The sequence below is a fragment of the Balaenoptera physalus genome, assembly GCF_965194825.1.
Source record: "Balaenoptera physalus genome assembly, chromosome: 16".
Taxonomy (NCBI): domain Eukaryota; kingdom Metazoa; phylum Chordata; class Mammalia; order Artiodactyla; family Balaenopteridae; genus Balaenoptera; species Balaenoptera physalus.
In genome coordinates this window covers 66,537,690-66,552,208 of record NC_138898.1, presented here as the reverse complement: position 1 = coordinate 66,552,208, position 14,519 = coordinate 66,537,690, and the positions used below count along the sequence as shown (strand labels likewise).

Below are 14,519 nucleotides of genomic sequence, written 5' to 3'. Positions count from 1 at the left end.
GCAAGGTCTTTGTTGCTATAGCTTAAAAACTAAAATTTTTTTCAGGTTTAAGAAGAATAAATAAAATGGAGATACATTTGAGGCCTGGCTCTGCACACAAAAATGGATAATAGGCTCATTCTGGCTCTTGCATCCCAGATGAATGTGGAGGTTCCTTCTGCAGGTAGACACCATAATGCTTTGCTTGCCTTTGACTCACCTTCTTCATTGTTGTGCTATAATATTCATATGTTGAGTATCAGAACCCAGAGAAGGAGCAGTCCAAGGATAAAACTTATCTAGTCTTTAGCTGACAGAGCCATTCCAATCGATAACAGCAAATATCCTAACATAAAGCGAATGATGAATTGGCGGTACAAAATCAAGAAATGCCTTTCATGCTGCATCTCCTGTGACAAGGTGTTTAAAATAGGAGCACGTGGGATCCCAGCCACGGTGGATTTTTTCTGGTGGCAGAAAGAAGAGAAAAAGAATTACAAAGAATTGCAAGAATTACCATTGAAAGGTTGACTGAAGAACTCATTTCAGAAGGACATTGTTTTCAATATGAAGTTTATTTGTACCCATAAGGAGCATGACTGATCAGACTAGAGTTCTACTCTATCTAGTTTTCTGGATATCGATAAAGAAGATAATGTTCTAGGATCATCTTGAATATCTCCCATGAAAGATGCTCAAGAGAAGAGAATGCCCAGCTTGAATTCTGTATGGCTTTAGACAACTTCAGGAAGTAATCTGTTATTGAGTAAATCCTAGTGAAATTTTCTACTTTATAAAAACAAACATATGATCAACAGAAAGTAAAGTCCATATGAACTTAAAAACCAACAGTTTGAGCCGCAATCGTTGTGTATCTGGATAGTGATCTGTAATTACTTCGTGTGGATGAAATGTCTATAGGATTTGCCACTCTGAACTTTATTTTTTGATTTAAAACATTTTTTTATTTTTAATTTTTATTGAAGTATAGTTGATTTATAATGTTGTTTTAGTTTTACTTGTACAGCAAAGTGATTCACTTATATATATATATTTTCTTTATTATATATACATATATGTGTATACATATACATATATATATTCATTTTCAGATTCTTTTCCATTATAGGTTATTAGAAGATATCGAGTATAGTTCCCTGTGCTATACAGTAGGACCCTGTTGGTTTGAACTTTCTCTAAATACAAACATGTCATAAAGTTTCAGTGTTAGCAGGTATTTGTTGTTAAACAATCAGGTAGGCAGCCGAGATAGCATGGTTATTTAGTAAAGTCAGTGCAAGGAAAAGGCTCCTTGGGGCCGTATTTACACACCAGGCCATGAGGATTTGACAGAACAGAGGAGCTCCATCCCCTTGGGCAAGTTACCTCTGTAACCTCAGTTTCTTCACTAGTAACAATACCCACCTCATTTGGCATTTGAGAGCATTAAATTAGCAGGCCTAGGAGAGTGCCTGGCATAACAGCTAATGTCTATTAACTTGTTTCAGGCCTGTCTCCCATAGAGCCAGAATTTGCAGCCAGCTGAGTGGAGAGGTGAAATCTGTCCTTATCTACCATTTTTCTGAACAAGTCAGATCCTTCACTGAGGCACGGGTGCCAGGGAAGGAGTTGGAGGCCTCATCTGACAACTTGCAGGTGGACTTATTCTAAAGCCGAAGTACATACAAGTACGAGAATGGAAACAACTCAGAGGGCTAATCTTTTCAGTATCAAGCCTAGAACTTTTGAGATTTGATTTCTGACCCCCAAGATACAGGTCTTCAGCCCCTGTGGTTCAGTGGAAAGGTGCAGAAATGGAAACTCTAGGCTGTCTCTGGTAGACACCCCCTTTGTAGTATGTGCTACCTATCTTTTCTCATTTATGGGGTTCCCTGGTGGCACAGTGGTTAAGAATCTGCCTGCCAATGCAGGGGACACAGGTTCGAGCCCTGGTCTGGGAAGATCCCACATACCTTGGAGCCCGTGAGGCACAACTACTGAGCCTGCGCGTCTAGAGCCTGTGCTCCACAACAAGAGACGCCACGACAATGAGAAGCCCACGCACCGCGATGAAGAGTGGCCCCCGCTCGCCGCAACTAGAGAAAGCCCTCGCACAGAAATGAAAACCCAACACAGCCAAAAATAAATAAATAAATTTATATAAATAAACAAATAAATAAATAAACGTAAGTAGAAGCTTTAATCTTTTCTCCCACACCCCAGTGGATTTTCTTGTTTATTCCCTATGGTTCATGCACCTCTCTATGAAGACCCTAGATGATGTCCTGCCCCCTCCATTTCAGCTCTGACCTGCAAAATGGGTGAGAGGGAAAACCTTACATCCTTTATGAGAGTGGAGTTTTAAACTGAAGTGGAATTTTTAAAAAAGACTTCATTTTTAAAAAGCAGTTTTAGGTTTATAACAAAATCGAGAGGAAGGTACAGAGATTTCCCATATACCTCCTGCCCTTGCACATGGATAGCCTCCCCATTATTAACATCACCTACTGATGTGATGATACTTTTTTTTTTTTCTTTTGACCGCATCACACGGCATGTGGGATCTTAGTTCCCCAACCCGATCCCCAGGGATCAAACCCGGGCCCCCGCAGTAAAAACGCCCGAGTCCTGACAATTGGACCGCCAGGGAATTCCCGAATGGTCCTTTTTTTTTTTTAACCAAAGATGGACTTACATTGATACGTCATAATCATTCAAAGTCCATAGTTTACCTTAGGGTTCACTGTTGGTGTTGTACATTCTATGGGTTTGGACAAAAGTATGACAACATATATCCATCATTATAATACCTGTAAAAAACAAAATTCAACCGAGTAAATTTAAAGATCTAATTGGCTCTGTTTTAACTTATTGTATAGAGTATTTTCACTGCCCTAAAAGTCCTCCATGCTCTGCCTATTCATCTCCCCCCAGCCCCTGCAACCATGGATCATTTTGTTGTTTCCATAGCTTTGCCTTTTTCAGAATATCATATAGTTGGAATCATATGGTATGTAGCCTTTTCAGATTGGCTTCTTTCACTTAGTAGTATGCACTATGGTTCTTCCATGTCTTTCCATGGCTTGATAGCTCGTTTCATTTCAGCACTGAGTAATATTCCATTGTTTGGATGTACCACAGTTTATCAGTTTACCTACTGGAAGACATCTTGGTTGCCTCCAAGTTTTGGCAGTTATGGTTAAAGCTGCTAAAAACATCATGTGCAAGTTTTTCTGTGCACAGAAACTTTCATCTCCTTTGAGTAAATACCAAGGGGCGTAATTGCTGGATCTTATGGTAAGAGTATGTTTAGTTTGGTAAGAAATTGCTGAACTGTCTTCCAAAGAGGCTGTACCATTTTGCATTCCTGCTAGCAACGTATGAGAATTCCTGTTGCTGCACATCCTTGGCAGCATTTGGTGTTGTCAGTGTTCTGGATTTTGGCCATTCTAATAGGTGTGTAATAGTACTGCATTGTTGTATTAATTTGCATTTCCCAGATGACATATAATGTGGCGCATCTTTTCACATGCTTCTTTGCCATCTGTATATCTTCTTTGGTGAGGTGTTTGTTAAGCTTTTTGGGCTGTTTTTTAATTGGGCTGTTTGTTTTCCTATTTTTGAGTTATGAGTTCTTCATAAATTTTGGATAGCAGTCCTTTATTAGATGTGCCTTTGCAAATATTTTCTCCCACTCTGCAGCTTATTTCTTCATTTTCTTGACAGTGTTTTTCACATAGCAGAAGTTTTAAATTTTAATGAAGTCCAGTTTATCATTTATTTAATTCATGGATCATGCCGTATCTAAAAATTCATCACCATACTCAAGGTCATCTAGATTTTCTATGTTATATTCTAGGATTTTATAGTGTTAAATTTTGCAATTAGGTCTCTGATTCATTTCAGTTAATTTCTGTGAAGGTGTAAAGTCTGTGTCTAGATTATTTTTTTTTTTGCATATGGATGTCCAGTTGTTCCAGGGTCACTTGTTGAAAAGACTGCCTTTGTTCCATTGTATTGACTTTGCTCTTTTGTCAAAGATCAGTTAACTATAGTTGTGTATAATTGGGTCTATTTCTGGGGTCTCTATTTTGTTGCATTGATCTATTTGTCTATTCTTTTGCCAATGCCACAGTATTTTGACTACTATAGGTTTATAGTAAGTCTTTTTTTTTTAATGTTGTCCAATTTTTCTTTCTTTTCTCTCTCATTTTTAAAATTTATTTATTTATTTATTTTTGGCTGCATTGGGTCTTTGTTGCTGTGTGCAGGCTTTCTCTAGTTGCGGTGAGTGGGGGCTACTCTTCGTTGTGGTGTGTGGCTTCTAATTGCGGTGGCTTCTCTTGTTGTGGAGCACAGGCTCTAGACGTGTGGGCTTCAGTAGTTGTGGCACACCAGCTCAGTAGTTGTGGCACGCAGGCTCTAGAACATAGGCTCAGTAGTTGTGGCACACGGGCTTTGTTGCTCCATGGCATGTGGGATCTTCCCGGACCAGCGATCAAACCTGTGTCCCCTGCATTGGCAGGTGGATTCTTAACAACTGCACTACCAGGGAAGTCCCTTATAGTAAGTCTTGACATTGGGTAGGGTCACATCTCTGACTTTGTTCTTCTCCTTCAATACTGTGTTGGCCATTCTGGGTCTTTTGCCTCTCCACATAAACTTCAGAACCACTTTGTCAATATCCACAAAATATTAACTTGCTGGGATTTTGACTGGGACTTCATTGAATCTATAGATAAAATTGGGAAGAACTGACATTGTGGCAATATTGAGTCTTCCTTTCCATGAACATGGACTATCTCTCCATTTATTTAGTTCTTCTTGGATTTTGTTCATCAATTTTTTAGTTTTCCTCATATAGATCCTGTACATATTCTGTAAGATTTATACTAAGTATTTTATTTTGGGACTGCTAATGTAAATGGTATTGTTTTTCATTTCAAATTCTACTCGTTCATCACTGGTATACAGGAAAATGTTTAACTTTTGTATATTAACCTTGTATCCTGCAACCTTGCTATAATTGCTTATAGTTTCAGGATTTTCTACACAGTCATGTCATCTGTGAACAAAGACAGTTTTATTTCTTCCTTCCCAATCTGTATACCATTTATTTCCTTTTCTTGTCTTATTGTATTAGTGTCTTAGTCTGTTTATCTTGCTATAACAAATTACCATAGACTGAGTGGATTATATACAACAGAAATATATTTCTAACAGTCCTGGAGGCTGGGAAGTCCAAGACCAAGGTGACAGCAGGTTTGGTATCTGGTGAGGCTCACTTCCTGCTTCATAGACAGCTGTCTTCTCACTATGTCCTCAGATGGAGGAAGTGGATGAAGGAGTTCTCTAGGGTCTCTTTTATAAGGGCACTAACCCCATTCATGAGGGCTCCACCTTCATGACCCAGTCATCCCCAAAGGCCCCACCTCCAAATACCATCACATTGCAGGTTAGATTTTAACATATGAATTTGGGGGGTTGGGAAGGAATGCAAACATTTATTTATTTATTTTTCATTTTAAACAAGAAGTTTATTTAAACAACAAGATGCTTGACTTGAAGGGAAAACTATCTAGGATTAATTTCTTTTAGAATAATTTATCCCTACTTAAAGACAGATTGCCCTACATGTAACAGCTATGTACAAAAAAGTTATAAAATTATCCTTGGTTTTACAGTGATAAATGAAAAACATTAAGATTCTCCAATCAAACAAGGTATGCAAGAATTTTTATGTTGTTCTTTTTTTGTTAACAGTGAGAGCAAAATAACTTACTGGAATATAAAGATAAGAGCTGATGAGCATGCCACTAATGGAGAAAAGGGGATATCTTAACAGAACCAGTATTTTTCCCCATTCCATCTCCATTTGATGTCGATCAAAACATACCATTGGCCATTTAGTTAAAAAAAAAAAAGCAATATGCTTGTGCACATACACCAGTTACTTTATTTACAATAAAGGAATGGGGAAGGGGAAAATGAAAGAATAGAGAAACTATACTGTAGTAGTCAGGATGTGGTGGAACCAAATTGCGGTTTTCTAATTGAGAATGTCTTCTTGGTCTGGAGGAACAGAATTCTGGAGTAAAGTAGCAGGTTCCCTTTTTAGTAGACACCTCCTGTCTGCTGCTGGAACACATCAATTGTATCTTCATCCTCCATTTCCAACTCTGCAGGCGTGTCTGTTTCATTGATTGGCTGCCCGTCAAATCGGAATTTGATCTGCCTCATTGACAAACCCTGTCGTTCACAATAGGCTTTCATTAGTTTACCAAGTGGTGTATGCCTCTTAATCTTAAACTGCACCACAGAACCATCCTGCCCCGCCACCTTCAAATTAATATGATCGTTGTTCTCAGTCTTGACTCCTTCCTTGGGCTTTTCATCGGCCATGGCGAGCGCCGGAGCCTCCTCAGCTGCCGCTTCACAAAAGAGGTACCAGGTCAGCACCAAACGAGCACACAGGCAGCACCAGAAGTGGCAGAAGAAGGAGGTGGCGGCGGTGGAGGAGGGGAATGCAAACATTTAGTCAAAGCATTTAGCTAGGACTTCCAGTATGATATTTAAAAAAGGAGTGGTGAGAGGTGACATCTTTGCCTTGTTCCTGATCTTAGCAGGAAAGCTTCTAGTTTCTCACCGTTAAGTATGGTGTTAGTTGTAGACTTTTTGTAGATGTTCTTTATCAAGATGAGGAAATTTCCACTAGTCCCAGTTTGCTGTAGTCACATTATTTTAATATTTATATACCATTACCATTAACAAAAGCCCTCTGAACACAGTTTAGGATTGCTTGGTGTAGGTGTTTGCCTTTAGGATGTACAGCCAAAATATCATGTTTTAAAGTCTCTTGAAATAATTCCTCTCCTTGTGGTTATTTACCAACTACCTATATAGGTAATTTTTTGTTTCAGCTTGTTTTTTATTTTTAGGGATAGTGTTCTTTTGATTTAATTTTATTTCCAAATTATGTAAAATTTTACATGAATCCTCAGTCAAAACTAGACATGGGATGCTAGGCATGGGAGACTTCTATTACAAGCTGGGTGTCCAGATTATCGACGTGTGCCTGGCCCTGAAGCACCGGAATGGAGGTCTGATAACTCTGGAGGAACTACATCAACAGGTGTTAAAAGGAAGGGGCAAATTCACCCAGGATGTCAGCCAAGACAACCTGATAAGGGCCATGAAGAAACTAAAGGCACTTGGCACTGGCCTCGGCAACATCCCTGTGGGCGACACTTACCTCATTCAGTCTGTTCCAGCTGATCTCAATATGGATCACATTGTGGTGCTGCAGCTGGAAGAGAAAAATGGCTACGTGATTGTCAGTGATATCAAAGCCAGTCTTAAATGGGAGATGGAGCAAGCGCAGCAAGGGCTGGAACACCTGCTGAAGGGAGGGCTGGCTTGGCTGGACCTGCAGGCCCCAGGGGAGGCCCACTACTGGCTGCCAGCTCTCTTCACTGACCTCTACTCCCAAGAGATTATAGCTGAGGAGGCCAGAGAAGCTGTCCCCTGATTGGGAATGTGGAAGGGGGCACAGCAGCAGGCAGGGAGAAGAAGGAGGAGCTGGTGGTGAATAAAACCTAGACTTTGTTTTTAAAAAGAACCAAAAAAAGAAAGAAAATATTTTTAAATAGACACACCTAAAATGTAATTATTCCTAAAGAGTTCATCTAAAAACTCTTATCTCATTTACCTCTATTTCATCACTTATGACAATATCATCATACCGAGTTGATTTTTCTTCTCTTTTTTTTAAAAATTGAAGTATAGTTGATTTACAATGTTGTGTTAGTTTCTGGTATACAGAAAAGTGATTCAGATATATATATATATATATATATATATATATATATATATATATATATATATATATATATATACACACACATATATATATATACATATATATATGTGTGTGTATATATATATATATATGACTTTTCAGATTCTTTTCCATTATAGCTTACTACAAAATATTGAATATAGTTCCCTGTGCTATACAGTAGGACCTTGTTTCTCTATTTTATATATAGTAGTTTGTATCTGCTAATCCCAAGCTCCTAACTTATCCCTTCCCACCCCTTTTCCCTTTGGTTACCTTAAGTTTGTTTTCTATGTCTGTGAGTCTGTTTCTGTTTTGTAAATAAGTTCATTTGTATCATTTTTTTTAGATTCCACATATAAGTGATATCATATGATATTTACCTTTCTCTGTCTGAGTTACTTCACTTAGTATGATAATCTCTAGGTCCATCCATGTTGCTGCAAATGGCATTATTTCATTCTGTTTTATGGCTGAGTAATATTCTATTGTGTATATATATACCACATCTTCTTTATCCATTCATCAATTGATGGACATTTAGGTTGCTCCCATGTCTTGGCTATTGTAAGCTGTGCTGCCATGAAAATTGAGGTGCATGTATCTTTTTGAATTAGTTTTCTCCAGATATATACCCAGGAGTGGGATTGCTGGGTCATATGGTAGCTCTATTTATACTTTTTTAAGGAACCTCCATACTGTTTTCCATAGGGCTGTACCAATTTACATTGTCACCTTTGGTGTAGGAGGGTTCCCTTTTCTCCACACCCTCTCCAGCATTTATTATCTGTAGACTTTTTGATGATGGCCATTCTGACTGTTGTGAGGTGATACCTCATTGAAGTTTTGATTTGCATTTCTCTAATAATTAGCAATGTTGTACATCTTTTCATGTGCCTGTTGGCCATCTGTATGTCTTCTTTGGAGAAATGTCTGTTTAGGTATTCTGCCTATTTTTTTTTTTTTAAATAAATTTATTTTTATTTATTTATTTTTGGCTGCACTGGGTCTTCGTTGCTGTGTGCGGGCTTTCTCTAGTTGTGGAGAGCGGGGGTTGCTCAGCAGTTGTGGAGCAGGGGCTTAGCTGCTCTGCAGCATGTGGGATCTTCCCGGACCAGGGCTCGAACCCTTGTCCCCCGCATTGGCAGGCAAATTCTTAACCACTGCGCCACCAGGGAAGTCTCCTGCCTATTTTTTAATTGAGTTGTTTATTTTTTTGTTGTTGTTGAGTTATATGAGCTGTTTATATGGTTTGGATATTAAGCCCTTGTCAGTTGCATCATTTGCAAATATTTTCTCCCAGTCTGTAGGTAGTCTTTTCATTTTGCCACGTTAATTTTTATTGTCAACCAATTTTGCAACAGAATAATAAGATTTTATTTGACTTCTAGTAAACCTAGGTACAAGAAAAGTATTATACTTAATGCTGATGACTCTAAAGACATGTCTATATTAATTAACTCAATAAGCTTTAACTAACTTTAATACCAGATATTAATTTAATACTGAATATTTCCCAGGTCACGTGAACCTGAAGTTCATTCTGGTTAGTTTGTTTTATATTTCTGAGAATTTATTTAAGTGCTTAATTTCCTTTAAGTCAGTTAAATAGAGCTCATTTAGAAATTAATTTTGGTAAGACCATCCAAACATAAAGACATATTTATAATGCACACATAGATAGATAGACAAAGCCAAAGATCTCATAGCTTCATTTTAAAACTTAGTTATGAATCAGGTATTATAATATAAAACTCAATAGTTTATAAATAACAGTTGGAATAGGTTAAATTCCCCCTCAGTCTCAGGAATTGGAGGTGGTCTAGATAAGACTAAGATGAGTTCCTGAGGGCCCTAATAGACCATTTACATCTCAGAGGCACAGGGAGAGAAAAGCAAGTTCCTCCTAGAAGTCTTGTTTCTTTAGGGTCAGAATTCTGAAGAGATGTTTCAACAAGCTGGAAAAATCAGTTTTGGATTGTCAAATGAACCTCACCTTGGGCATTTTTCTCCAGTCTAAAAAATATTGTGGCCATGTGGTGTTACAAAGAATTATCTTTTGGGCTTTAGTCTTGAAACCAGAACTAAAGGTTGTCCAATTTTATAGGAACCATCCTAAAGGGATATTTTTAGGAAATGAACACTTCTTCCCCATGCTTGTCAAATAGAATAGTGCACCTTCTTTAACACAAGTAAACACTCACACACACACACACACACACGCACACACAAGATAAAACCAAACCAATTCCAAAAGGCTCACTCTTATACAATAGCATAAAAGCTTATACTAAGGAATTTCATCTCTTTTTCCTTCCCTTTTACAAAACAGTTCTAGTTGACAGATGGTGTTATAATTTAGAGAGCCATTAAGGGCCATTGTTCTCCAGATTTTAAGGAGTACTGAGGTTAAGTAGTGTTACAATAAAATACCATTTTTTTCATTTTCATAAGTAAAAATTTCCCATTTCTGCAAATACACTCTAGGGGACTACAAGATGGAACAGAAAAAAACTCTGGTTACCCAACTATTATTTGTTCAAGGCTGGTGTTGTCAAATATCAAGCAAACAAACAGACCAATGCAAAGTATTTTATCAGGGTCACAGGTCCCTAATACAAAAGGGAAAATCCCGACCAATGCCTCGCCAAAGATGAAGCCAAATGCAATAGGGAAGAATACCCTGATGTTGTCACACACAAGCTCCACTACTTACCAGAGACGTCTCAATCAGCCAATGCCTTGTTTCTTTCACCACAAAACCAAAAGTGCTGTGGCCCAATGACACCCTGTTAGCGGCAAACACTCGGGGCAGGTCCTGAGACAAGGGTGCTCAGGCAACTGCTGGGCAGGATCCCAAGAGCCACCACTGGCCAGGGGTTGATGTGCCATGGGCGAGATGCTTTCATGGTCACCAAAACTGTTACTGAACCGAACTTGGTCCACTTGCCCAACAAGCAGCAAAGCCAGTCTACTGACACGGGGATGTGAAGGAAAGTGCACCGTTAATTGCAGGGTGCCAAGCAAGGGAATGGGCAACAAGCTTCAGATCCACTCTAATTTGGTCTTTGAGTTAGGGTTTTTTTAAGGGGAAGAACAAAGAGGCTGGGATTAATCACTGTCTTATAATGTTTCTGTGACATTTCTTACTCATTTTTTGGAAGTCAGGATATCTCTGGTTTACAGTTCTCTGGCCAGATGGTTCGTGGCTCTGGGGTCTGTGAGCTCATCTGGCCCTGGAGAAACAACGTTAATGATGACATCTATGAGAGCAATTTTAGTCATTAGCCATGTTATTGACAACAGCAATTTTAGTCATCTGACTCTGGTTGATTAGTGTTCAGTTAGCACAGGATTGAGGGCAGAGGGGACAAGAAAGGGAATAAAGTTTTGGATAGAGAGATTAATCATAAACTCAGTAAAGGAACTTGGTTTCAGGGGGACTCAGCTTCATCTTTCCATTGTTACTCTTATATATAGAAAAATTCATATGTAGATATATTTATAGCCTTTCCCCTTAAACAAAACAGGTCCTACTATACATACTCTTTTACACCTTGCTTTTTTTCACTTGACAGTATATCCTGGTGATCACTCATAGCTATATGCAGAGTTCTTTCCCGTTAAAACTGTACTGCTTCTTACAGTATTTGTCTTTCTCTGTCTGACTTATTTCACTTAGCATAATACACTCCAATGCCATCCATGTTGCTGCAAATGGCAAAACTTCATTCCATTGTATATATAGGGCTGAGCACTATTCCACTGTATATATACCACATCTTCTTTATCCATTCATCTGTGATGGACACTTAGGTTGCCTCCATATCTTGGCAATCGTAAATAATGCTGCTATGAACATTGGGGTGCATGTATCTTTTTGAATTAGTGTTTTTGTTTTTGTTTGATTTTTCGATATATACCCAGGAGTGGAAATTCTGGGTCATATGGTAGTTCTATTTTTAGTTTTTTGAGAAACCTCCACACTGTTTTCCATAGTAACTGCCCCAATTTACATCCCCACCAACAGTGAATGAGGGTTCCCTTTTCTCCACATCGTCACCAACATTTGTTATTTGTGTTCTTTTTGATGATAGCCGTTCTGACAGGTGTGAGGTGATATCTCATTGCAGTTTTGATTTGCATTCCCTGATGATTAGCAATGTTGAGCATATTTTCATGTGCCTGTTGGCCATCTGCATTTCCTCTTTGGAAACATGTCTATCCATTTCTTCTGCCTATTTTAAAATCAGTTTGTTTGTTTTTTGATGTTGAGTTGTATGAGCTGTTTACATATGTTGAATATTAGCCCCTTATTGGTCATATAATTTGCAAATATTTTCTCCCACTCAGTATGTTGTCATTTTGTTTTGTTTATGGTTTCCTTTGCTGTGCAAAAGCTTTTAAGTTTAATTAGGTCCCATTTGCTTATTTTTGGTTTTATTTCCTTATTGCTCCTTATTGCTTTAGGAGACAAATCCAAAAGAATATTGCTACGATTTATGTCAAAGAGTGTTCTGCCTGTGTTTTCCTCTGGAGGTTTATGGTTTTCAGTTTTAATTTAGGTATTTAATCCATTTTGAGTTTATTTTTGTATATGGTCTTAGAGAATGCTCTAATTTCATTCCTTTACAGGTATCTGTACAGTTTTCCAGAGCACCATTTATTAAAGAGACTATCTTTTCTCCATTGCATATTCTTGCCTCCTTTGTTGTAGATTAATTGACCATGAATGCATGGGTTTATTTCTGGGCTCTCTATTCTGTTCCATTGATCTATGTGTCTATTTTTGTGCCAGTACCATACTGTTTTGATTACTGTAGCTTTGAAGCATAGTCTGAAGTCAGGGAGCATAATTCCTTCAGCTCTGTTCTTGTTTCTCAAGATTGTTTTGGCTATTCAGGATCTGTATGATATCGCTTATATGTGGAATCTAAAAAATACAACAAACTAGTGAATATAACAAAAAAGAAACAGACTCACAGATATGGAGAACAAACTGGTGGTTACCAGTGGGGAGAGGGAAGGAGGGAGGGGCAATATAGGGATAGGGGATTAAGAGGTACAAACTATTATGTATAAAATAATCTACAAGTATATATTGTACAATATGGAGACTATAGCCAATATTTTATAATAACTATAAATAAAGTATAACCTTTAAAAATTGTGAATCACTATATTATACACCTGTAACTTACATAATATTGTATATTAACCCTACTTCAATTAAGAAACTGTACTGTTTCTGATGAAAACTTATTAAAATTGTAAGGTTGTACCCTATTTATTCCCCTATTGATAGGCATTTATGTTTTTTCCATTACTTTGCTGTTATAAAACTGTTAAAATGAATAGCCTTGAGCATATGCCATTTCATTTTTTTGCCAGTATATTTTTGTGATAGATTCTTAGAATGGGATTCCTGAATCAAGAGGTAAATGCATAGTTTTTTACTCTGTACTCATTAAACAACAGCTCCCCTCTTCTTCCCTGCAGCCCCTGGTAACCACAGGGATACAAAGTTTTTTCAAAAACTGCAAAACAGAAACCCAAAACGGATGGGTATCTTTATTCTTATATCTGTGTCTCTGAGTTTTCAGAATAATATCAAGATAATTTTTCAATAGACAAGCTTTCTTGAATTACAGTTTATTAATCTGATTTTGTTTTAATTTTAATTTTTTTCTCTGAATCACAAGAGTTTAGGTTCTCATAGAAATTTTGAAAATAAAGATACAAGATAAAAATAAGAATCATGCAATTCCACCAACAGAAGATAACCAGTAACCATTTCAATATGCTTCATTCATTTTCCAGATTTTTCTTCTTCACTCTTCTGCTTGTTCCAGAGACAGCCCCATGTAAGCATGTGTAGTGGGTATATGCATATAGATATGTTTATATATGGCTCTCTCTCTGTTGTATGATCTGTAAGTATAAAGGCAGTATTATACTGTAAATTTCTGCTTTTAAAGTATTTTAAAATGACCATTAAATATTCTTCAAAAACACTCTATATTAGAATGAATGCATATTCTACCATATGAAAATCTCATAATTTAACTACGTTTTAATTGTTGTATATTTAGGTTGTTTCTAGGTTTGTGCTCTTTGTTAAGGAACAACTTTGTGTATAAATCTTGTCTGAGGAGTTTATTTTCTTAGAGCTATTCCTAGAAATGGGTTGCTGGGTTAGAGGGTGTGCTGGTCTGTATCAGGATTCACTGCTCTATTATTTGTGGTCTCAAAAGCTGGAGCATGTGCATAGATTCACATGCTCCACTGTATGTATAGAGTTATTTTATCTTCTAATCATAGAAGAGCGCCCACTTCGATCACCTAGAAGAAATCATTTTACTCACCAAACATTGTAGCAACCTTTTGTCATAGACCAGGATGAAAACTGAAGATGTAGTTAGACTGAGACCAACACTAGGACACAGTTAACTGATATGCTTAACTCACCTTTAGGAAGTGAGATTATTTGGCTCCATTCACATTGTGTTATTTCCCCTCATCTCTCAGCACATTCAACGGAGGCACCTCTGGACCAGACTTATAATTTAGGTTATTTTAAATATGTTAATTAAGGAGAGAGTAGGTCATTAGTATATTTGGTGATGGTCTCAATGCTCCAATTATTTAACATATTTGGGAACAAATTATTCTGCATAAATGAGCTTTGCGGATGATTGAGGAT

The 14,519-nt window shown here is 37.6% G+C and overlaps 2 pseudogenes across 2 annotated transcripts; one reads left to right on the top strand and one right to left on the bottom strand.

The window, feature by feature from the left end:
• Positions 1 to 5,743: 5,743 nt before the first annotated feature.
• Positions 5,744 to 6,528, bottom strand: LOC309645101 (small ubiquitin-related modifier 2 pseudogene; annotated as a pseudogene). Its single transcript has one exon. The product of its transcript is annotated as a small ubiquitin-related modifier 2 pseudogene (transcript).
• Positions 6,529 to 6,562: 34 nt separating this feature from the next.
• Positions 6,563 to 7,852, top strand: LOC309645098 (vacuolar-sorting protein SNF8 pseudogene; annotated as a pseudogene). Its single transcript has one exon. The product of its transcript is annotated as a vacuolar-sorting protein SNF8 pseudogene (transcript).
• The last annotated feature ends 6,667 nt before the right edge of the window (positions 7,853 to 14,519 follow it).